This window comes from Schistocerca nitens, chromosome 11, assembly GCF_023898315.1.
Source record: "Schistocerca nitens isolate TAMUIC-IGC-003100 chromosome 11, iqSchNite1.1, whole genome shotgun sequence".
Lineage (NCBI taxonomy): Eukaryota > Metazoa > Arthropoda > Insecta > Orthoptera > Acrididae > Schistocerca > Schistocerca nitens.
In genome coordinates this window covers 172,153,446-172,176,508 of record NC_064624.1, presented here as the reverse complement: position 1 = coordinate 172,176,508, position 23,063 = coordinate 172,153,446, and the positions used below count along the sequence as shown (strand labels likewise).

Genomic DNA, 23,063 nt, shown 5'->3' with positions numbered 1-23,063 from the left:
TTAAAATTGAACAAAGCTCCAGGCCCCAACGGAATTCCTGAAAGGCAACCAGTAACATGCAGTATTTTTTGATTTCCGAAAAGCATTTGCCTCCGTACTGAACCTATGCTTATTGTCAAAAGTACAATCATACGAGCTATCAAGTGACATTTGTGATTGGATTGAGGACTTTTGGTAGGGAGGACACAGCATGTTATCTTGGATGGAGAGTCATTGTCAGATGTAGAAGTAGCTTCAGGAGTGTCCCAGGCAAGTGTGTTAGGACCCTTGCTGTTCACGTTGTATCAGATGATGCTGTTATGTATGATGAAGTATTGTCTGAAAGAAGCTGCATAAATGTTCAGTCAGATCTTGTTAAGATTTCAAAGTGGGGCAAAGATTTGGCAACTTTCTTTTATGTTCGAAAATATAAAATTGTACACTGCACAAAACAAAAGAACTATAGTATCAATGAGTCTCCGATGGAATCAGCCAACTTGTACAAACTCCTGGGTGTAAAACTTTAAGGGGATTTGAAATGGAATGATCACGTAGGCTCAGTCATAGGCAAAGCAGGTGGGAGACTTTGGTTTATTGGTAGAATACTGGGAAATGCAATCTGTCTCCAAAGGAGATTGCTTAAAAGATCACTCATGTGACCGGTTCTAGAATAGTGCTCAAGTGTGTGGGATCCATATCAGCTGGGACTAACGGGGGATATTGAACGTATTCAGAGCAGTGCAGCGCAGATAGCCACAAGTTTGTTTAATCCATGGGAGAGTATCACGAAGATACTATAGGAACTGAACTTGAAGTTTCTTGAAGATAGCCATAAACTATCCCAAGAAAGTCTATTAACAAACTTTCAAAAACTTTCTTTAAATTATGACTCAAGGATTACACTGCAACTCCCTACGTATCACTCACATAGGAATTGTGAAGATAAGATTAGAATAATTACTGGATCATCAGAGGCATTGAATGAATTATTCTCCCTGCTCACCATATGTGGATGGAACAGGAAGAAACCCTAAATAACTGGCACAACATGACGTACCCTCTTTGGTGCACCTTACAGTGGTTTGCGGAATATGGATGGAGATGTTGATGTAGATTACTAATGAACATCAGAAATTCTTTACTTGTTAATTTGTGTTTTTTCTATTTGTAATTTTGAAATTAAAAATATATTACAGTGTTTTGAAACTAACTGGACTAAATGTGTGTGCTGAAGTATATGCACTTTTTTTCCATTTGTGACGAACAGTATGGGTTCAGATGCCAGGAAACCTTTCCCGTAGCGAAGCTGTGCTTGCACTGCACTCGAACAGGGACACACCCACCAGTGGGGCAGACCTCGTTTCCAGCACTCTCTTTGCTTGTGCCTGATCTATTCCTCTGCAATATCCCTTCTCCCAGGAGTGCTAATTTCCGAGGTATGCAGAACTTCTGTCAAGTTTCTAAGGTAGGAGATAAGGTACTGTGAGGGCAGGTCATGAGTCTCGCTCAGAATGATCAGTCGGTGGAGCAGAAGGCAAAAGCTGTGGGTTCGAGTCCCTGTCCGGCACACAGTGTTAATCCTCCAGGAAGTTTCAAATTGGAACTCACTTTTTGCTGCACTGAGAGACATTTATTTGGGATATTTCCTTCTCCTTCTTGCAATGTATGTATGAAGGTAAATGGTATTGTTAGTTCCGTTCTTCCTTTTCTTCACCAGTTTCCCTGTTAGGCTCCAACCCCTCCTACCCAACCCCACGGAATACCTAATCTTTACCCTCTTCTTCTCCAGCCTTACCATTACCTGCACCACCGTCCTGCAGCCCCCGTCCCATTTGACTCCCTTTCCCACATTGACCGCAGCTTCTCCCCCTTCGTGATTGCCGCCGGCCTCAACATTCGTACTCGACCCACACCCAGCTCTGTCCGAGGCATCGGTTCCTTGCCTCCCTGTGAGGTGATCTCCTGCCCCTTCCACAGCACACCCACCCTGAATCCCATACCTCACTCAATGTAGTCCTGGCCTCCCCCAACCTCCTTGGACGCATTACGGTGGACCTACTTGACCCCATCGGTAGTGACCATCTCCCTGTCCTCCTTACTGTGTCAGACAGATGTAACCCTCCGTGCAATGACCCTGCCCCGAAGTATGTCCACATCTAATCCCGTGCCAACTGGAATGCCTACCGGGACACCCTCAATACCCAGGTCAAAAGCCACCCTCTCACCTACCACCCCCCTGATGACATCACTCGTGCCGCCTCCCTTCTCCAGCAGACCTTGACTGAGACAGCTCAGGCTAACATTCTCACTACCGCCCTTTACCCACACTGTTCCACTTTACCCCCACAGGCCATCCTCCTCCTGCAAGAATCCCGTCGTCTCTACCGTGCCTTCCTCCATACACGGGACCGGGACACACTCTGATGCCACTAGCAACTCCACAGACACATTTGGAATTTCCTCGTGCCCAAAAAACGCCGCGACTGGCGCCAGACCTGCACCTACCTAAATGCTACCCTACCTATTAACTTATCTAAGTACTGGTCAGCCTTTCACCGCCTTACTGGATCTAAACCTCCTCCACAGTATCCCTTCCTTCGTAGTGATCAGCCCTTTCCAGACAACATCAGCCTCAGTAAAGCCAATCGTTTCACTTCCAACCTTTCCGATATTCTTATAATCCCCGATGATACTCTATTGGATTACTCCCTCTTCCCCGATGTCTGTGATCAGGCTGACACCTCTGCCCCTACACTTGCTCCTAGCTTCCAGTACTTAGACAACATCCCACACCAGATTTCAATAACCCCATCACACTCAAGACATTGTAGCCACGCTTCACTCAACACTTAACACCACTTCCGGTCACGACCGTGTCACCTACCGTCATGTCCGTGAAGCTCCCATTTCCTTCCTCATTGTCCTGGCTACCCTCTATAATGTGGTCCTTTCCACCGGCTACTAACCCGACCTGTGGAAAACCTCCCAGATCCTGATGTTCCCCAAGCCCACAAAACCACCCTGTGATGTCTCCTCCTACCGTCCTATCAGTGTCAACTCGGTCTTCAGCAAGGTCTTGAAATCCATCCTCACCCGACGAATCCACCAGCACCTCCACCTGCACCACCTCCTCCTCCCCACCCAATGTGGCTTCTGACCCTCCTTCTCTGCCGATGACCTTCGCCTTCCGCTCACTCACCTCCTCTCCGAGCAACTCAATTCCCGTCGCTCCGCCATCTTCTTCTCCCTCGATCTTGAAACACACCTATGACGGTGTATGGCATTCTGGTCTCCTCTTCAAGCTCCAAACCTTCGCCCTTCCTATTAATTATGTCCGCCTCATCACCTCCTTCCTTCCATATCACCCTTCTTAGGTTACCATCCACAACACCGATTCCTGCACCTTCTACCCCTCCACCAGTGTGCCCCAAGGTTCCGTCCTCTCCCCTCTTCTGTACCTCTTGTATACAGCGGACATGCTGTCACCCCAACCCCCCATCCACTCCCCCAATATGTCGATGACACCGCCTTCCTTGCCCTTACCCTCACCCTTCAAAGCTCCCAATGCCTTCTCCAATGCCATCTTGGCCTGTTCACCACTTGGTGCAACCAGTGGCCGCTCGAGGTCAGTCCTTCCAAAACCCAGGCAATCATCGTATGCCACACCACCCCTTTCTTCTTTCTCCTGGATTTCTACGTTACCATCTATGGCCACCCCATTAACCTCACCCCCACCCTCGAGTACCTCGGTGTCGCCCTCGATTGCTGCCTTTTCTGAACCCCCCCATCTCCGGACAGTCCAAGCTGAGGCACGAACGCGTCTCCGCCTCCTGAAACTCCTCTCTGGCCAATCTTGGGGTCTGGACCCCTCCAGAATCCTCCTTACTTGTAAGTCCCTCGTCCACCCCCTCCTTTGTTATACCCACCCTGCCTGGATATCTGCCCCTCCCACATATTATAAGTCCTTTCAAATCCTTGAACGCCATGCGCTCCGCCTCGCCTATCGCATCCGTCTCCCATCCGCCGTGCAGATCCTTTACGACTCGATCCCTTTCCCGCACCTCCTCCTTTTCCTCGAACAGATACGGACCCTCTACACCTCCCACAAGCTCGATCCTCCCCACCCACTTGTCTCTCCCATCCTCTCCTACCCCATCCTGCTGCCGCGCTCATACTCTTGCATCGCACCTGCTCTCCATCTTCACATTCTCCACACCCTTGCCCAAGGTGGCTTCCGCCAACTCCCCCTTTCTGATAATGTCCTCGTTCCTTCCGTATACCCCTCCTATCAGCTCTAACCCTCCCCTTCCTTTCCCTTTTTCCTCCAGAGCTCCCTCTCTCCTTCCTTTCTCCCTCCCCCTCCTCTCTCCTAGTTCTCCCCTCCATTCCCTCCCCCCTTGGGTTTCCACACCCGACTCTACCCTCTACCCTCCCTTTCTCCCAGTGGCTTCTTCACCCCCCCCCCTCCTCCTACCCCCTGCCCGTTCCCGGCACCCAGTGTGTACATTGTACCAAAGATTGTCACTCTTCATCCATGTCCATCACTGCTTTCTTCGGTGTGCTCCTTTGTTCGCATGTAAAACTGTTTTTCTACATTTGTGTGCACTGTTGAACTTGGTTGTAAAACCAGTGCCTTCCGTGAACACCTCCATTTCATTTCTTCTGTATATCTTCTGTTTTTACCATTCATGTATGTTTGTTTTTCTATCTCCATGTTTACTATCCGTTTTTCTTTTGGCCAAAGAGTGGCATATGTACACCACTTTTTTTCATGTTACTTATGAGTGGTCACGTAAGTAAATTAGTACATACATGATAGATGGAGAGGGATTCACAGTGTGTTATTCAAACACATTATGTAAATTGTGTGTTAATTTGTTATCAGTAGCTGTCATTGCTGTCCATAGGGGGATGAGAAAGATCGATTCCTCCTTAGTGGCCAGACAACGCTTTTCTCACTTTTGATAGAGTGGTGCTTCCATTCAAAATCAAAGCAGGCTATGAAATTATCACAGTCTGACTTTACATTCTGAATGCAATGCACTGTTCCCATTGTCACACTAGAACATGTTATTGACACTCGGTCAAATGTCTAACCTGTGGTAGGGATGCACACAAGGGCGATTGTTCACCTCCTTCTACCCACTGTATCAACTGCAATGGCAGCCATGCCATCTTCTCTCGAGATTGTCCTGTGTATCTTGATGAGTGGGCTGTCCAGGAGATCCGGGTAAAGGAAAACGTGGCTTTCCCAGTCGCTTGCAAGATATTGGCTAGTTGTGAACCCTGAGTTCTAACATCTGGCACTAACGGTCCTGTTCTCGCTACATTTCGCTCCACGAAGGACGTGGACATGCAGAGATGAGGCTTCAAATTCATCTATGAGGTTGTGAAATCGCCCAGTGCCCAGGTAGCATCACCGTCCCCTTGACCAGCTGTGCAAAAAGCCACCAAACCCTCGCCTCAAGGGGCGAAGCCCCTAGCTACACAACTGTCAGGCTGGCAAGCACAGAAGGAGTACTCCCGTGAAGACTTGCCCCGTCCCTCCAGCCAACCGACACCTGAGTCTTATGCTGCTAACAGCAAAGACTCGAAAAAGTCCTACAGAAGCAAACGGTCTGTTCCTTCACCGACTCGAAGATCCCCATCGACGGTGTCACCACGAGATACCTACACCTGGCCGGCCTCCGTTTCGTCAGTGCACACCACCGACTGTTTTTCTTCGTCGGACTCCACAGACTGACAGCACGAGAAAGCCATTGCTTCTGTGGGCCTCACAGAGTAGGATCCTCTTGCTTCTGTGCCCTGTAGCAGTGAGTCTTTGCAGGTCGGCAGCTGCCGAGATGACAACTCTTAATTTTTTCGTCGTCACAATTCTCCTCCAATGGTACGTTTGCAAACTTCAATCCCACAAAGAGGCTATACGGCTACCTTTAGCTTTGCAGCATCCCTTTGTATTTCGCCTTCAGGAAATAAAAATGCGTCTTCGTGATCACTTTGAGCTCGTGCATTTCTTTCTGGTCAGTTTTGACCTTCCCCCTGAGGTCCACATCCCATCTCACGGGAATGTCATACTGCTCATACGGGACTACATTCATAGTCGACCCATCTCCCTGACTTCCTGCCTTCAAGCTGTTACAGTTCACCTTTCCCTTCCTCACTTGACTTTTTCCCTTTGTACCATTTAGGTCCCTCTGTCATTCACTGTCACCAGGGCAGAGTTCCTTCAGTTTATCAAACAGATACCTCACCCATTTCTGCTACTCGGTGACTTTAATATGCATCATCTCCTTTGGGGCTCTCCCAGGATCTGTCACTTTAACCTCTTCTGCCTTAACACGGGAGCCCCCACGTTCCTTTCTGACTGCTCGCACAGCTATTCCCATTTAGACCTGGCCTTCTGCACTGCCCAGCTTGCACGTCATCTCGAGTGGTCCGTTCTTTCTGACACCTACTCGAGCATCCATTTTCCACGTGCTAACTATTTGCTGACTCCTACTCCACCTGCGTGCACACCCAAATGGCAGCTTACTAAGGCTGACCGGCAGCTATACTCCTCCGTGGCGATCTTCTAAGAACAAGATTTCTCCAGTTGTGATGACCAGGTGGGATATCTTACAAATGTATCTATTCTGCTGCAGAACATTCCATTCCTTGCACTTTTTCTTTACCACGCCATGTCCCAGTCCTTTGGTGGACTGAGGCATGCCACAACATACACTACTGGCCATTAACATTGCTACACCATGAAGATGACGTGCTACAAATGCGAAATTTAACCGACAGTAGGAAGCTGCTGTGATATGCAAATGATTAGCTTTTTGAAGCATTCACCCAAGGTTGGCGCCACTGGCGACACCTACTACGTCCTGACATGAGGAAAGTTTCCAACCGATTTCTCATACACAAACAGCAGTTGACCGGCATTGCCTGGTGAAACATTGTTGTGATGCCTCGTGTAAGGAGGAGAAATGAGTACCGTCACATTTCCGACTTTGATAAAGGTCGGATTGTAGCCTATCGCGATTGTGGTTTATCGCATTTGCGACATTGCTGCTCGTGCTGGTTGAGATCCAATGACTGTTAGCAGAATATGGAATCGGTGGGTTCAGGAGTGTAATATGGAATGCCGTGCTGGATCCCAATGGCCTCGTATCACTAGCAGTCGAGACGACAGACATCTTATCTGCACGGCTGTAACGGATCGTTCAGCCACGTCTCGATCCCTGAGTCAACAGATGGGGACGTTTGCAAGACAACAACCATCTGCACAAACAGTTCGACAACATTTGCAGCAGCACAGACTATCAGCTCGGAGACCACGGCTGTGGTTATCCTTGACGCTGCATCACAGACAGGAACGCCTGCGATAGTGTACTCGACGAAGAACCTGGGTGCACAAATGGCAAAACATCATTTTTTCGGATGAATCCAGGTTCTGTTTACAGCATCCATGTTTGGCAACATTGAGGTGAATGCACATTGGAAGCGTGTATTCATCATCACCATACTGGCGTATCACTCGGCATGATGGTATGGGGTGCCTTTGGTTACACGTCTTGGTCACCTCTTGTTCGCGCTGACGGCACTTTGAACAGTCGACATTACATTTCAGATGTGTTACAACCCGTGGCTCTACCCTTCATTCAATCCCTGTGAAACCCTACATTTCAGCAGAATAATACACTAACACATGTTGCAGGTCCTGTACGGACCTTTCTGGATTCAGAAAATGTTCAACTGCTGCCCTGCCCAGCAGATTGTCCAGATCTCTCACCAATTGAAGACGTCTGGTCAATGGTGGCCGAGCAACTGGCTCGTCACAATACGACAGTCACTACTCTTGATGAACTGTGGTATTGTATTGAAGCTGCATGGGCAGCTGTACCTGTACACGCCATCCACGCTCTGTTTGACTCAATGCTCAGGCATATCGATGCCGTTATTACGGCCAGAGGTGGTTGTTCTGGGTACTGATTTCTCAGCATGTATGGACACAAATTGAGTGAAAATGTAATCACATGTCAGTTCTAGTATAATATATTTGTCCAATGAATACCTGTTTATGATCTGCATTTCTTCTTGGTGTAGTAATTTTAATGGCCAGTAGTGTAATTTGTGCATGCAGACATGCTCTCTGCAATTTTAACCATCATCCTATGATGGCAAACAATTTTTGTTATAAACACATGCGTGCACAGTGTCGTCGTGTTCTTCGGGTTGGCAAAAACGCTAGCTGGACTTCATTCACTAGTTCTTTTAACAGTTCCACACCTTCCTCTGTCACGTGGGCCAGCCTCCGACAGTTCAGTGGGACCGAGGTCCGTACCCCAATTTCCAGCCTGACACTAGCAGACAGTGTCATCGTGGGCCCTATTGCTATCTCCAACACCTTGGGCGGCCATTTTTACGAAATTTTGAGCTCTTCCCACTATTACCATGCCTTCCTCCATCGTAAATGAGCAGAGGAGGCTCGAGTCATACCCTTGTCTTCTCAGAATCGTGAGTGCTACAATGCCGCCTTTGCTATGAGAGAGGCTCGATCGTGCTCTCAGTTCCTCCCGATCCTACACCCCATGACCAGACGCTCTCCACATTTAGATGTTTCAGCACCTTTCTCTTGCAGGCAACCACTTTCTGTGTAATAGGTACAACTTCATCTGAGCGGAGGGCACGTTTCCCGGAAGCTGGTGTGAAGCCACCGTCGTACCCATACCTAAGCTCACAAGGGAGCCTCCCCATCGCACCCCCCGCAGATTTAGTTATAAGTTGGCACAGTGGATAGGCCTTGAAAAACTGAACACAGATCAATCGAGAAAGCAGGAAGAAGTTGTGTGGAACTATGAAAAAAATTAGTAAAATACACAAACTGAGTAGTCCATGTGCAAGCTATGCAACATCAAGGAAAATTCTAACTGAGGGGCGCCGTGGTCCCGTGGTTAGCGTGAGTAGCTGCAGAACGAGAGGTCCTCGGTTAAAGTCTTCCCTCGCCTGAAAATTTTATTTTCTTTATTTTCGCAAAGTTATGATCCGTCCTATCGTTCACTGACGTCTCTGTTCACTGTGATAAGTTTAGTGTCTGTGTTTTGCGACCGCACCGCAAAACCGTGCGATTAGTAGACGAAAGGACGTGCCTCTCCAATGGGAACCGAAAACATTCGATCGCAAGGTCATAGGTCAACCGATTCCTCCACAGGAAAAGACATCTGATATATTCTATACGACACTGGTGACGGCATGTGCGTCACATGACAGGAATATGTTGTCGACCCACCTACCTTGTACACTTGGCGAATGGGTAAAAAGATTCTTCTACCTTGCCCGATTTAGGTTTCCTTTTGGATGTGATAATCACTCCCAAAAAATTGATGAAAACATAAGAGTTTGTCACATAAACTGAAAATAAAAAATTAAATTTTTCACTCGAGGGAAGGCTTGAACCTAGAACCTTTCGTTCCGTAGCTGCTCTCGCTAACCACGGGACCAAGGCGCTCCTCGACTCCCATAGTCCTTGATGTTGTCTATCATCGCGTGGACTACTCAGTTTGCATATTTTACTAATTTTTTTCATAGTTCGACACAACTTCGTCCTGTTTTCTCGATTGATCCGTGTTCAGTTTTTCGAGGCCTATCCACTGTGCCAACTTATAACTAAATCTGAGGGGGGTGCGATGGGGAGGTTCCCTTGTCAGTAAGGATGAACACCTTCCTTCTAGCTACTGCCCCATCTCTCTCACCAGCTGTGTTCACATGGCCATGGAACATACGATTCATGCCCAGCTAGTATGGTGGCTCAAGTCTCGAAATTTACTAACGACGGTATAGTGTGGATTTCAAGCACGCCGTTCTGCAATTGACCATCTCGTCACTTTGTCCACCCACATCACGGATGCTATTTTGCAGAAATCTCAGACTGTGTTCACGTTTTTGATTTGGAGAAGGCCTACGACACCTGCTGGAGAACTGGTATCCTCCGTACTATATACATGTGGTGCTTCCGTGGCCGCCTGCCCCATTTCCTTCAGGAATTTTTAAAATATCTAGTTTTCAAGGTGCTTGTGGGTTCTGCCTTGTCGGATACCTTTATCCAGGACAATGGTGTGCCTCGGGGTTCCATCCTGAGCGTCATCCTTTCCGCTGTCGCCATTAACCCTATAATGGCCTGTATCCCGCCGGGCAACTCCGGCCCCCTTTTTGTTGACAATTTTGCCATCTATTACAGTTCTCCACGGACCTGTCTCACTGAGCGGCATCTTCAGCAATTTGTTGATAATCTTTACTCCCTGAGCTTTGAGAATGGCTTTCATTTTCCACTGATGAAAACATCTGTATGAATTTCTGGTGGCGCAATTGGTTTCTCCCACCACCCTCACATCCTGGGGTGTTGCCCTACCATTCATTTAAAGTACGAAATTCCTGAAGCTCGTGCTCAATAGGAAACTCTCTTGGTCCTCCCAGGTTTCTTACCTGGCAGCCCGCTGTATGCAGTTCCTTAAAGTCCTACATGTCCTCGATGGTACTTCCCGGGTGCCAATCGAACGACCCTCCTCCGGATGTACCGGTCCCTCGTCCGTTCGAAATTCGACTAAGGGTGCTTTGTTTATGCATTGGCACCTCTATCCCTCTTACACCATCTCAACACTATCCACCATTGTGGCATCTGTATGGCCGCAGGTGCCATTTACACTAGCCCGATTGAGTGTCTGTATGTTGAGCTGCTGAACTGCCGCTGTCCTACCGCTGTGACTTTCCCCTCAGCAGGTATGCATGCCATTTGTCTGCCACACGTGGCAACAAATCCTATGCCTCCTTCGACAATTCCTTTGATCACCAGTATGGGGCACATCCTTCTTCTCTGTTACCTCCTGGAGTCTGCTTTTGGCACTTGCTACAGTTGCTTAAATTCACACTATCTGCACCTTCCCCAGTGGGTGTGAACCCTTCACCACATTGGCCTCATGAAACGACCTGTGTTAACCTTGGCCTTCATTCGATTCCTAAGGACACTACTCCTGCCTCGATCTGTCACTTTCAGTTTCACGACCTTCACACGGAACTTTGCAATAGTACCTTTGTGTACACTGACGGCTCTCGGATTGCCCGTGGGGTCGGGTGTGCACTCACCATTGCCACCCGTGTCTTTCGATATTGGCTTCCAGTGCACTGCTCGGTATTTACAGCCGAGCTCTTCCCCCTGTATCAGTCCACGCAGTACATCTGGTGACGCAGCCTTTTCAATTATGTCCTCTGCTCAGACTCACTCGGTGCCCTTCATAGTCTATATGTGCTGTACACTGCCTATCCCTTAGTGCAGCAGGTCCAGGAAAACGGTCACTTCCTCACTCTTACCGGTGCCACTGTGATGTTTATTTAGGTTCCTGGTCATGTAGGTTTGCCAGGAAATGAGGTTGCTGATGCTGCTGCCACAGCTGTAGTCCTCGTACCTCAGAACACTAGTTCCTATATTCCCTTTCGTGATCTCTCTGTTGCCGTCTGTCGGGAAGTGGCGTCACTTTGGCACCGCCAGTGATCCTCTCTTCGTGGGAATAAACTCCAGATTATTACACCTTTCCTCCCGACCATATTAAGCCTTTCATCTCAACCCACCCTCCAAGAGTGTCATTTTAACTAGGTTGTGTATTGGGCACTGCCTTTTTAGTCATCATCATTTCTTAAGTAGCGCTCCCCCACCACTTTGTGCACATTGCGCCCAAGTTTTAACTGTCCACCTGGGTTTGCTGACTGAGTTATCGGCCATTTTAGTGAACAATGCACGGGCTGTTGGCCACGTTTTACTTTTTATCCGTCATAGCAATATGTTGAAGGCCATTTAAATTTTAGTTCTGGACCTCCGTTTCTGTACGGTGTCTTTCATAGGCCTTTCTCCACGTCTCTGTTTTTAGCTGTCTTCTCTTACATTAATCATTTTTAACTCCTCTCTGTCTTTGTGTTCTATAGCTTTGAATTGGACGTGTACGACCCCAGTTGTTTCTGCACCCTAAAACAAAAAAAGAAAAAAAAAGACAAGCAAATCACTTATGCAACCAGTTCTAGACTATTGCTCAAGTGTGTGGGACCCACACCAGATGGGACTAATGGGCGATATTGGACGTATACAGAGAAGGGCAGCATGAATGGTTTGTTTATTCCGTGGGAGAGAGTCACAGAGATACTGAAGGAACTGACCTGGAAGACTCTTGAAGATAGACACAAACTATCCCGAGAAAGTATATTAACAATGTTTGAAGAACGGGCTTTAAATGATGACTCTAGGAATATACAGGAATCCCCTGCTTATCGCTCACATAGGGACTGTGAAATAAGATCAGAACAATTACTGCACACACAGAGCCATTTAAACAATCATTCTTCCTGCACTCCATATGTGGTTGTAACTGGCAGAGACCCTAATAACTGGCGCAAAGGGACATACCACTGCCATGCACCTCAGGGTTGTTTGCAGAGTATAGATGTAGATGTAGGTGTAGATGTATCATCTTCATGATAGCCAGTGTTCAGCTCTGGGCTTGACTCTTAGCGGCTGGTCAGATCTGATATCAATATTTGTAATGGTCTGTCTTCACTCACTTCCTCCATTGTACCATTCAGAGGTGTCAAGTGTGTTCATATTAGGAGGAGTAGAAGGGAGCATATGCGACCTTAGTTTGCATTTTAGGGTATCATCATGCTGTGTGCTCTAGCCCTATTTGTCTCATACTGTCAATTTATGGGCAGGGATGACCGCAATGTTGAGCACCCTAAAGAAGGAACAACATAACAAAAACAAATCACGACAGTTGTGTTTCTGGCCATGACTGTTGTGCCCGAGAAGCAATTGAACAAATTGGAAGCAAAGCTAATCTTGTTCCTGGATGGTTGTTACTATGTCAGCTCAGTAACTTTGTTATTCTGATCCTCGTATATATAAAGGCTTCTGGTTTGTCCCACAATCTTATTAAATGACCCTTGTATGAAGTGGGCTTATAAACTGAAACCTAGGTCATACAATAATAATGAAGTTGGTGAAACAAGGCTGAAAAAATGTTTTGTTTGGTTAACACAATATGCAGTGTTCCACTAAAAACCCACAGTTTAATCTGTTAATATTTTTTATTTGTTTTGGCGTCTGAGCTGGCCTCACAGCTGTCAGCATACATATAAGATTTAACACATTAAAGAGAAGTATGGACGTTCAATTTCATACATTACATATCAAAAAATTGGAAAAGGACTTGTCTTCCAATGCAAAGGCATATAAAGGGCGATATATTCTGAAGTCTCAAGCAGAGCCATATGGTGGTACACATTGGCAAATTCCTAGTGATGGTGAACAGATACTGCAAGGGGTGGCTTGTAGCGTTGTATCTGTTCGTGCAGCTGAGAAAGGTGTGAAGACATCACTCTGTCATAGAGGGCTGATTTTGCGAGCTCATCTACATTTTCATTGCCAGTATGCTTTTACCCAGCACGTGGTACCTTCATGATCCTTATTTGTCACCTGTAACATCAGGCCTACTACAGTAGTAAAAGTTTATATGCCAAGTAGCTGTGCAGATGACGAAGAAATTGAAGAAATGTATGATGAGATAAAAGAAATTATTGAGATAGTGAAGGGAGATGAAAATTTAATAGTCATGGGTGACTGCAACTCGATAGTAGGAAAAGGAAGAGAAGGAAACGTAGTAGGTGAATATGGATTGGGGGGAAGAAATGAAAGAGGAAACCGTCTGGTAGAATTTTGCACAGAGCATAACTTAATCATAGCTAACACTTGGTTCAAGAATCATAAAAGAAGGTTGTACACATGGTAGAAACCTGGAGATAGTGACAGGTTTCAGATAGATTATATAATGGTAAAACAGAGATTTAGGAACCAGGTTTTAAACTGTAAGACATTTCCAAGGGTGGATGTGGACTGACCACAATCTATTGGTTATGAACTGTAGATTAAAACTGAAGAAACTGCAAAAAGGTGGCAATTTAAGGAGATGGGACCTGGATAAACTGAAAGAACCAGAGGTTGTACAGAGTTTCAGGGAGAGCACAAGGAAACAATTGAAAAGGATGAGGGAAGGAAATACAGTAGAATAAGAATGGGTAGCTTTGAGGGATGAAGTACTGAAGGCAGCAGAATATCAAGTAGGTAAAAAGACGAGGGCTAGTAGAAATCCTTGGGTAACAGAGGAGATATTGAATTTAATTGATGAAAGGAGAAAATATAAAAATGCAGTAAATGAAGCAGGCAAAAAGGAATACAAACGTCTCAAAAATGAGATCGACAGGAAGTGCAAAATGGCTAAGCAGGCATGGCTAGAGGACAAATGTAAGGATGTAGAGGCTTGTCTCACTAGGGGAAAGATAGATACTACCTACCTTTGGAGAAAAGAGAACCACTTGCATGAATATCAAGAGCTCAGATGGACACCCAGTTCTAAGCAAAGAAGGGAAAGCAGAAAGGCGGAAGGAGTATATAGAGGGTCTATACAAGGGCGATGTACATGAGGACAATATTATGGAAATGGAAGAGGAAGTAGATGAAGATGAAATGGGAGATACGATACTGCGTGAAGAGTTTGACAGAGCACTGAAAGACCTAAGTCGAAACAAGGCCCTGGGAGTAGACAACATTCCATTAGAACTACTGACAGCCTTGGGAGAGCCAGTCCTGACAAAACTCTACCATCTGGTGAGCAAAATGTATGAGACAGGCAAAATACCCTCAGACTTCAAGAAGAATATAATAATTCCAATCCCAAAGAAAGCAGGTGTTGACAGATGTGAAAATTATCGAACTATCAGTTTAATAAGTCACAGCTGCAAAATACTAACGTGCATTCTTTACAGACAAATGGAGAAACGTAGAAGGCAACCTCAGGGAAGATCAGTTTGGATTCTGCAGAAATGTTGGAACACATGAGGCAATACTGACCCTACGGCATATCTTAGAAGCTAGATTAAGAAAAGGCAAACCTACATTTCTAGCATTTGTAGACTTAGAGAAAGCTCTTGACAATGTTGACTGGAATACTCTCTTTCACATTCTGAAGGTGGCAGGGGTAAAATAAATGGAGCGAAAGCCTATTTACAATTTGTACAGAAACCAGATGGCAGTTATAAGAGTCGAGGGACACGAAAGGGGAGCATTGGTTGGGAAGGGAGTGAGACAGGGTTGTAGCCTCTCCCCGATGTTATTCAATCTGTATATTGAGCAAGCAGTAAAGGAAACAAAAGAAAAATTAGGAGTAGGTATTAAAATCCATGGAGAAGAAGTAAAAACTTTAAGGTTCGCCGATGACATTGTAATTCTGTCAGGGACAGCAAAGGGCTTGGAAGAGCAGTTGAACGGGAAGGACAGTGTCTTGAAAGGAGGATATAAGATGAACAACAAGCAAAATGAGGATAGTGGAATGTAGTCGAGTTAATTCGAGTGATGCTGAGGGTATTAGATTAGGAAATGAGAGACTTAAAGTAGTAATGGAGTTTTGCTATTTAGAGAGCAAAAAAACTGATGATGGACGAAGTAGGGAGTATGTAGACTGGCAATGGCGAGGAAAGCATTTCTGAAGAAGAGAAATTTGTTAACATCAAGTATAGATTTAAGTGTCAGGAAGTCGTTTCTGAAAGTATTTGTATGGAGTGTAGCCATGTATGGAAGTGAAACATGGACGATAAATAGTTTGGACAAGAAGAGAATAGAAGCTTTCGAAATGTGGTGCTACTGAAGAATGCTGAAGATTAGATGGTTAGATCACATAACTAATGAAGAGGTTTCAAATAGAATTGGGGAGAAGAGGAGTTTGTGGCACAACTTGACTAGAAGAAGGGATCAGTTGGTAGGACATATTCTGAGACATCGAGGGATCACCAATTTAGTATTGGAGGGCAGCGTGGAGGGTAAAAATCGTAGAGGGAGACCAAGAGATAAATGCACTAAGCAGATTCAGAAGGATGTAGGTTGCAGTAGGTACTGGGAGATGAAGAAGCTTGCACAGGATGGAGTAGCGTGGAGAGCTTCATCAAATCAGTCACAGGACTGAAGACCACAAAACGACAACAACAACAACGACAACATCAGGCTCATAATGTCATTTTCTGTTGTGAGGTTGTATCTTGTGCTGTGCAGATGACATAATAGTTGCAGCACTGATCTGAAACTAGAAGGGGCCAAAGTATTACTTCATGTATTGAAGGGGTCGAATAGACAAAAGCTCAGCCGTCATAATCGTGACTTCCTCGGGGAGATTAAATTTCATGCCAATACGACTGCTGGTATTTCAATAAGCACAACCACGTCCATCTTCATTACTTGAAGTCTTGGTGTACACGAATCGTGCATTATGTTTGCAGAGAATTCCTTAAAAATGCAATTATTTGAATATCTTGTTGAAAAGACACAAACATTCATCTTCAGCAACACATTTTCATTCTGCAAACTGGATTGACAATGTGGACTTTTAGACGAAATCCAGAAGCCTGTGGACCAGTTAGTGGCAGTTCTGAGGTCGTGCTGCAATCTGGATACCGAGGAAGACAACTGACTGGGAAAGGAGGCCTTCATTTATTTGTTTATCCATCGTGTTTTGTAGACCCGATAATGAAGAACCTTTAGTGCTGCAGTATGTGGTGTTACACATAGCTCCAGAACAGTGCCGTGTGTCCCTCCATATACCTTACTAACGAATGATGCTTGAAACTTTATGAAAGTTATAAAATAAGGTGTTGAATGTAAGGTTACAAGTGTTATGTGGGGTTGTTTTTCTTATTTGCATTGTCCTGTCATATCAAGTGTCCGTGCGCGCGTGTGTTCGAGGTGGAACAGTGACTGCAATAACTTTGCGAGAGGAACTGCGTGCTAGGACACTGGGCGTACAAGCTCTGTTCATCGCCGGCTTGTGTCGAAGCGTTGTGTTGTCCGAAGAATAAATGCCCTTAGAGAACAATAGAAATAATCTCCGTAAAGCAAATGAATTGAACTGTCGATTTTAATTGTGTACTCTGTGTTTGTAAGTAGTCTTTCTGGCTTTGAATATTGAAGAAAACTTTAAATCACTTTGAAGAATACACGAGAGATGTACGAAAAATTTATATTTCCTTATTGAAGAAAAACAGAAATTGTTCTATGTCATTGCCTTCCAGGATATATAGCATTATAAGCAGAAGTCCTGGATACTGCGGCAAAGGCCACCTTCATCTAAGAAGAAAAGAAAACCAGAATGGTATTCAATCCCTGCTGACAGAAGTAAGTAGAAGCTCTTACTTTTAAATGTCATAAGAACACTATAGGAACCAGTCAAGGGACTCTTAGAAACCTTAGTAACAGTAAGTATTTGTAAGACTTGTCATCATCAGGTGAAGGAGATCAGCAATCTTTATTACTTGTTAAAAATTATTAGTATTGATTGTAATAAAACGTAATTACATTTCACCGATTTCTGGGTTCAGTTGACTAATAACAATTCTGATGTCGTGCCTACCTAAAAATAAGTACAATGTTGGCCATGACACCACTGTTGCTAAGTCTAACTCATATCGTGCTTACTAAAGAATTGCTGCCTGATCACAAAGTTGGCCATCTCATTACTGTGTGGAACTCATGTGTGGTAAAAAGTTGGCCAAAGCACGACTCTAGGTGTATAAAACCAACAGAAGGCTCAAAATAAACTATCAGTATACTGCTTTGTACTGTTTTTCCTTATGCCACCAAAATGTAGTTCAGTAAATTAGAAGGAAGTCCACCGTCTCAAACAGAGCTGAAGCTTCCTCAGTTTTTTTTTGTTTTTTTTTTTTTTGGCTCTTCAGTCATTTGAAAGGTTTTGATATTTCAGGCCACAAATTCCTCTTCTGCAGCAACCAAATGTACAGGATGAGTCGAAAAGGGCCTTACAACTTTGAAAGAATATAGAAATTTATTGAGATAACTTACAGATTTAATAGATGTGTCGTTTTCTGGCAACCAACCTCAAGTTAGATTCATGTAGTGCGTCAGTACCCCATTCTGCCACTAGGAATGCCAGTATAGTGCACAGTTAAAATGTTGCATCAGATAGAGGATAATGAGACAGTCCTGAAAACAATACTCTTCAGTCAAAATTTCATATCAATGGCACGGTGAAAACACCCAGGTGCAAGATACGAGGAAGCAAAGATACATATGCGACCCTGGAACATGTTCATGACAACCCCATAGTTAATGCGCTTTGTTATTGCGTTTTGTGCCCTTAGCAGACTGAAAGCGTACGACCATTTCTTCTTTGTGGAGACAGTTGTCACCGGTATTGTGTATCTGGATCTGCTCGAAAACTTTAATTCCCCACATTGATGAAGATGACAGAGACGGGACGGTTTAACAACAGCAAGGCTTCCTCAATAATTGCTTCCGAGGTTTGTGGATTTTCTGTGAAGGGCCAATCGCATGACCAGCTCACTTTGCAGGAGAAACCCAGAGTCTTGACCCGAGTTCCACCTTACTAATAGTAGAAAACAGACATTTCCATCTCATTAAGTTAACAAATATATTTCAGACGAGAAACTAAGATTAACATCCATATCATATCTGATGAACTAATGTACGATTTCTGGATGAAACATTTGTAAAAGGTGATAGTAATAACAGAATGCATTAGGTTCTATGGTGAATAGTAATTTTATTTAATAGTCTACCACAGGATGGAATAGAAACTCAGAAACATCACAATGAGTGACTACCTCTGCTGTACGGTCCACTGAAAATCTCAATTTCTACTGTCCTGGATATAGGTTTGATATCTTCCATTACAAAATATACTGATTTGCGTTACACAGAGCAAAATACAGTGACACGCTATAGATGAATGCTGTGTGAAGAGGTATGCCACTGCACTTTGTTGCACTTAAGTGCAAGTAACATACCTTACATTTCCTCAAACATACATGTTTTATATGTACCAAACTCTTCAGACAGATGTGCGCTGCAAACTGACCCTAATTCTGAAAAACTCTTTTTACTAAAATCTTTTATCTCCTATACCATGCATTTGTGGTGCTGGGGGTGGGAGCGCCGTCACTATCAACTTTTTGCAATCATTCAGAAGTATTGTAGATCTGGGGCTGGACATCCCCCCCCCCCCCCCTCATGCATTACCTACTCCCCCATGACAGCCGCCCCATCCCTATCATCCTCTGTAAAGTTAACCGTTTTGTTTCCAACTCTCCAAAGACTTCTCCATGCCAAATGACCCTCACTTTGATTACTCCCTCTTACCCTATGTCGTGACCACTCCGATAGCACTGTCCACCACTTGCACCTAACATCCACTACTTCGATGAGTTACTGTCGTCAAATTTGAACACTCCTATCACACCACAAGTCATTGGCAATCCGTGCTCCTCACTTCATGTTCAGCAAGGTCTTCAGGACCATCCTCTCCAGTCACATCTATCATCATCTAACTCAACACCACTTCCTCCCTCTTACCCAGTGTGATTTCCGACACTCCTCCTGTGCCGACGAATAGCTACTTAACCTTACCTATCTCCTCCGCTTCCAACTAAACTCCCATTGCTCTGCTCCTTTTTTCCCCCCTCAATCTCCAGAACGCCTGTGACCGTGTGTTGCATTCCTGCCAGCCTTCATACCTACAAACCCCCGGTCCGTCCCATTTTGTGTTACACCAGTGTTGCCTGGATCTGTGTCGCTCCTAAAATCTAAAAAGCAATCAAAATCATTGAATGCCATGCTCTCCGCCTCACTTTCCGTATCCGTCTCCTGTCCCCCACGAGGGCCTTCTATGAACTCATACCCTTCCGATATCTCCTCCTGTTCCTCGAACATATCCGAATCCCCTACACCAACCACCACCTCGCTCTCCGTCTCCTCCTGACGTCTCCCTTCCTCTCCACTCCCCACATGCTGCCACACCTCTACCTGTGTGTTCCACCTTCTATCCATCTCCACACCCTCCACCTCCTCTCCCAAAGAGACTTACATCATCTCTCTGTTCTGGATAATGTGCTTCGTCCTGATATTTACCCTTTCTTCCACCTCTGGCCATTATTTTACCCTCCCCTCCTCCCTAGTGCTCTCTCTCCTTCCCCACCCTATTCTCTGTTTTTCCCTCCTGCCCCCCTGTCCTTTGCCCCTCCTTCCTCAGCTGCTCTCTCCCCACCCTCTCCACCTCCAGCCCCTTGCTGTGCTACCGGTTTCCCCCATTCGTCCTTCTTGCCCCCCACCCCCTTCTTCACCGACCCACGCCTTTCTTTCCTCTCTCCCTCCTCACTGATCTCCCCTCTCTTTCGCAGCTCCTTCCAATTTTAATCCAGTTACTTCGTCGTGTAATGCTGCTCGCCGTGTGCAGTGTGTGTCGAGTGTCATCGTCCCGTGTGGTTCACATTACTGTAAACCACCATTTTTAATTATGCTCTTTATGCCACCAGTGTTTGTGCTACATCTTCATCGAGTGTCATTTTAATTATAGAAGTAATTTATGTAAATGTGCCTTATGAAAATACCCCCTTTTCTGTGAATTTTAACTTCCATTGTTCCCTTGTCATGTGTAAACATCTTTTATCCCCATTTTTTATGTATTCCCACATGGCCTGGGCTATAAAATAACAATAAAGGAGACAAAATCTCAATAGCATAACATAGTACACATATATAAATCAGAAACTTATAATGTATGCTGATGACACAACAATCATTTGCACAGCTGACACAAAGGAAGAGCTTGAGAAGGAAGCACTCCTGACTATTGAAAATGCAAAAAAATATTTAACACACAACAACCCGTTTATGAGTCAGTCTAAAACAATGAATGTAGTATTTTAGACCAAGCATAGTGAAAATTATAATATAAATGTTAATATAAATGGAAAGACTATTAAAGAAGTAACCAGCACAAATTTTCTAGGAACTATAATAGACAAACATTTGGCGTGGGGGGAGCACATAGATGCACTGTGTAAAAAGATAAACAAACAGATCTTCATCACGCATAAAACAGCTAAGACTGTGGATGATAAAGTCCTCAGATCAATGTATTATGGACTTGTCTTCCCACATTTGTCTTATTCAGTTCATATATGGGGAAATGCACAAGCTGGCTACCTAAAAAGAATATTCACAATTCAGAAAAGGGCAGTGAGATGCATTGAAAAATACCACCAAGACAGACCTGTAGGCAAGCTTTTGTACTATACAATATTAGGACAGTATATTCACTGTACATATACCAAAGCATAATGGCGGTAAGGTCAAGTGATAAACACCTCCTAAATAAAGATGTACACAAACACGGTACAAGAGGAAATGAAAATTACTACATGATAAACAGAAATCTAAAACTGTCTATGACTGCCCCAGAAGAAGCAGGCAAAAGGTTTTTTAATAAACTCCCCAAAATCATTAAAAAAGAAACAGATCTAAAATGTTTTAAAAATTATTTGAAACTACATCTCACAGAGAAATGTATATACAGTTTGAGTGAATACTAAAATGGTGTTGAAATATATCATTACTGAAATGTACCTTTAAAAATTATCATTTCTGAATGTTGTTTGAATTTGTGTGTACATATAATGTGAAACATGTAAAACCTTTGTATGATTATGGACTATTTCGGTTTAATTATTTGTTTCATTTATATATAATGAATTCAAGTTTGATGTTAATAGGCTATTGTGTGACACACCCAATACTCTCAGCTGGATTTTCAGCTGGAGTCCATGGGCAAAGAATAAATAAATAAATTAAAAACGGTTTTTTATGGTGATAACAATACCTGTGCAACACTCTTCTGTCGGTATCATCTTGGTCTGGAGTCAAATAATTCTGGATATCAGTCAAATTACAAGCAGTGAATCTCATTATGATTGTTGTCATGAGAAGCGCAGAATCTTTTCAACTGCCCATTGCTATAATATTTATAACAAAAATTTATGTTAATTTGTAGAACAAAAAAACATTTGTACATACGACTGATAATACCTTAACATACAAAGTACATTATGTGTCTGAATAATACACTATGACTCCTTACTCATACATCACGTATGTAGGCCTACTAATTTACTTACATAACAGCTCTAAACTAAGTTCAAGGAAAGAAAATGTCGCTTACGTTAGTGCCTTATAGAAAGAGCTACAAAACACAGAGAAATTAAAAAAAAAATCTGTAGGCCTACTATTGCCATTATATTTGCGTTTTCATGTTTCTTAAGCCTTTATAATCTTGGTCAATATCTCATTCCCTGTAAAGATACACAGAATGCATGTAAGCAAATGAGAAAATGATGCTTATGGAACCGCACACTGCAAATGAAACTAGAACCTTACGTTCTTAGCCTATTTAGTATACGTCACATAATCACTAGTTTCCCACTACTGTACACAAATAAAAACATCGATACTTTAATAATTTAGTCTTAGCATTACACAAATATGAAGCAATACCTGTGGATTGACGGCTACGGCTTCTGGCCTGGAAAAGTACTGACGAAACCACAACACTGGGCATTATCCACCTCGAAATTTGCGAACATACACAACACTTCCTATCTTAAACAAGCGACAGCACGAACAATGTAGCTGGAAACATTATGCGACTCGATTTTTACCTATTACGAACTTCAGACAGCGGCAGAAGTCGAGTGTTTCGCCCAGCGGTGAGTCGTTCTGACATCTGTTGGCGACGCCAAGCAACACTGGTGCCTTGTGTAACTTTTATTTTATTACACAACGAGACGTGTAGAAGCAAATTAATGTTAACAACAAAATTTCCTTAGCTATATCAATTACTTCTTTCTACTTCGTTAATAAAATAGCTATAAGCGCCCATATTTATTGATATTTTACGGAGAGAACATTTCATACCTGGCAATTCTTGTGGTATATGTAGTGGTTATATACAGCACCAGCAATAGAACATTGCAGTATTTTGCGATCAAAACGCTTTTTTCAATTTTTGAAGGGCGTGGAACATGTGGTCCATGCCATTAGTACAAGTAAACATTCGTCAGCAAGTGCGTATTGCGTAAGAAAATATATATTAAACGCCGTGTATATTATGAATATACGGACGAAGTTTCTCTATCGATCTCTCTGTTTC

General features: G+C 44.1%; 1 long non-coding RNA gene across 3 annotated transcripts in view; it reads right to left on the bottom strand.

Annotated features, from left to right (window-relative positions):
- LOC126212849 (uncharacterized) overlaps positions 1 to 22,618 on the bottom strand; it is a 31,061-nt gene extending 8,443 nt beyond the window's left edge. For all 3 annotated transcript variants that reach the window (XR_007540944.1, XR_007540945.1, XR_007540946.1), the window contains exons 1-2: positions 22,409 to 22,618; positions 21,738 to 21,870 (exon numbers count right to left, since the gene is read on the bottom strand). This is a non-coding gene — a long non-coding RNA (uncharacterized LOC126212849). The remainder of the gene's footprint in view (positions 1 to 21,737; positions 21,871 to 22,408) is intronic.
- Between the last annotated feature and the right edge of the window lie 445 nt (positions 22,619 to 23,063).